Genomic DNA, 2,624 nt, shown 5'->3' with positions numbered 1-2,624 from the left:
GGTTGGAAATCCGAAGTCAGACTCGGGCAGTCCGATGATTGTCGGTCACTTATATTATTATGTTTTATGTGCTAACTTTGTACTGCAGGGTATATTTGGGATTAATGTATCTTACAGGGACCAAACTGCAAAGAATAACCTCGGATGAACAGTACCGAGGCGCCTCCATGGAGCTTGGAGGCGCCTCGAGTGCGAGCCGAAGCCAACTGTCCAGAAGGGTTGGAGGAGCCTTGAAGGAAGCTCAAGGCGCCTTGAACAGGTGGCTTAAGGCGCCTTGGACAGTGATGAAGGCGCCTTGAGATGGATAAAAGGCAGCGGTCAAAGCTTCATCGCAGAGTCATTTCTGGGATAAAACTTAGGGATTCAAGGCGCCTTGGAGCCTGATGGAGGTGCCTTGAACACCTTTTATAAGAGGGTCTCGACCAGCAGCTCTAATCAACGAATTCCAAGCGATCCCTTTGCAACTAGCTACTAACCAGACAACCTAGAAGTGCTGCGACTTGACACCGACAACCTGGAGCTCCAAATCTTCTGATAACTATACTGTTGTCAGTATAACTATCTTTTTTAATTGCACTTATTGTAATACTTGTAAAACCTTATCGAGCTTATAGTTGTTGCCCACGGAAAGCGATCAAGGATCGCGGGCCTTCGAGTAGGAGTCGTCACAGGCTCTGAACGAAGTAATTCCTCGTGTCTCTGTGTTTGTTTGTTCTCTTTATTCTGCTGCGTTTCTACTCGTAGTTTTAAATTGGTGAAAAAGCCATGAGCGCTATTCCCCCCCCCCCCCCCCCCCCCCCGCCTCTAGCGCGTCTCGATCCAACAACTTCAACACAAATTTCTTTGACTTTATCCAAAAATATGCCAAACTCTTCATCCTTCTTTAACATTACTAATCTCTAAGGAAAAGGGATTACTTGACTCTATCGGTTTAGTGGAAGAGTCTCTTCAACCTTAATGGTACTCTCCTCATTTTCTTGAATCTGATTTGGTTCAAGTGCTGGAGGAGAGAGCTCTTCTTCAGCTTTCATCCCTTTTGGAGCAATCACTTGAGGATCCCCCAAGGTTCATCCACTCCAAAGCTCATTCAGATTGCAATGCTCTATTAGATTAACATAAGATTTTCCAGGAAATTGCCCTGGTGCTCTTGAAGATGATGAGGCTAGCTAGGCAATTTGGATATCTTGAATCTTTTGATGCTTTTCAGAATTATCTATTCTCTGAGTTAGCTTCAAAATGTCTTGCTTCATTTCATTTTGATTGGAGATAATTTCCTCAAGCATCTTCTCAATTTTAGAAAATTGATAGCCTTGAGAAGATTGTTGTTGTTGCTGAAAATTCTGTTGCCCGGACTGGAAAATTTGTTTGCCTCCCATGGATGGTCCTTGTTCTTGATTGTTTCTATAAGAGAAATTAGGATGATTCTTCCACCCAGGGTTGTATGTGTTGGAATATGGATTGTTCTGCCTTTGATTAAAACCCATGATAGCGTCACATTGCTCTAATTGATTTATTTGTGTAGAGATAGCTCCCAAAGGACATGAGTCTTGAGAATGATCAGAACTTCCACATGTTTCACAACAGCAAACTATAGCATTTACTGTGTTAGTGCTAATCCCCATATTTTCTAGTTTCTTTGTAAGAGCATCCAGCTTTGCAGTCATTAGAATGACTGCATCTACATCAAATTTTCCTGATACTTTTATTGGGTTTCAATAAGAATAGCCTCCACTTCTCTCTGTTGCCCATTGATGATGATTCTATGCTACACTCTCAATGATTTCTTTGGCTTCATCTAAACTTTTGTTCATAAGTGCCCCTCCAACTGCTAAATCTAGGGACACTTTAGTATGATAGTAAATGCCATTATAAAAAGTGTGCAACACCAACCATTTCTCTAAACCATGATGTGGGCATTGTCTGAGCATATTATTGTATCTATCTCATGCTTCAAATAAAGATTCTGAATCGGATTGTATGAAGCTTGTGATAAGATTTCTCATATGAGCTGTCTTGCTAGGAGGATAAAATTTATCTAAGAATTACTGCTCACATTATTCCCAAGTGGAAATACTATTTGGGGGTAAGGAATTCAACCATTGTTTAGCTTTATCCCTTAAAGAAAACCCAAATAATAATAGTCTAACTACTACTGAAGGAACACCGTTCATTTTCATGGTACCGCAAATTTCATAGAAGACCTCCAAATGCTGATTAGGATCTTCATGCGGTCCACCTCTAAACTAATTTTGCTACACCATATTGATTATTGAAGGCTTGATCTCAAAGTTATTTGCTTCAACAAAGGGTCTTGTAATGCTTGAGCAAAACCCTCTAGCATAAGGCGCTGCATAATTCTTAAGTGGTCTATTAGCCATTGTTGATTGTTCTTGTTCTTCTTGATGTCTTTGCAAGATTTTCCTTCTATGGAATGTTCTATCAATTTCGGGATCAAGAGGAAGTAATTCTCCTGCAAAGTTAGATCTTCACATACAAGAACAAGATCAAAGAATTTGATACAAAGAAAGGAAAAGAATACAAGAATAGAAAGAATGTAGTTTACAAAAAGAATTAAAGAACAATGTAATGAATGAATGAAAGAATGGAATGAATGGAAACAAAGA

At 39.9% G+C, this 2,624-nt stretch overlaps 1 non-coding gene across 1 annotated transcript; it reads left to right on the top strand.

Annotated features, from left to right (window-relative positions):
- The first annotated feature begins 1,899 nt into the window (after positions 1-1,899).
- LOC121998864 lies at positions 1,900-2,005 on the top strand. The gene has a single exon (XR_006116654.1). It is a non-coding gene; the product is annotated as a small nucleolar RNA R71 (small nucleolar RNA).
- The last annotated feature ends 619 nt before the right edge of the window (positions 2,006-2,624 follow it).

This window comes from Zingiber officinale, chromosome 6A (genome assembly GCF_018446385.1).
Source record: "Zingiber officinale cultivar Zhangliang chromosome 6A, Zo_v1.1, whole genome shotgun sequence".
Classification (NCBI taxonomy): Eukaryota; Viridiplantae; Streptophyta; class Magnoliopsida; order Zingiberales; family Zingiberaceae; genus Zingiber; species Zingiber officinale.
The sequence above is the reverse complement of the archived record's forward strand: the minus strand, read 5'-3'. Positions and strand labels throughout refer to the sequence as shown.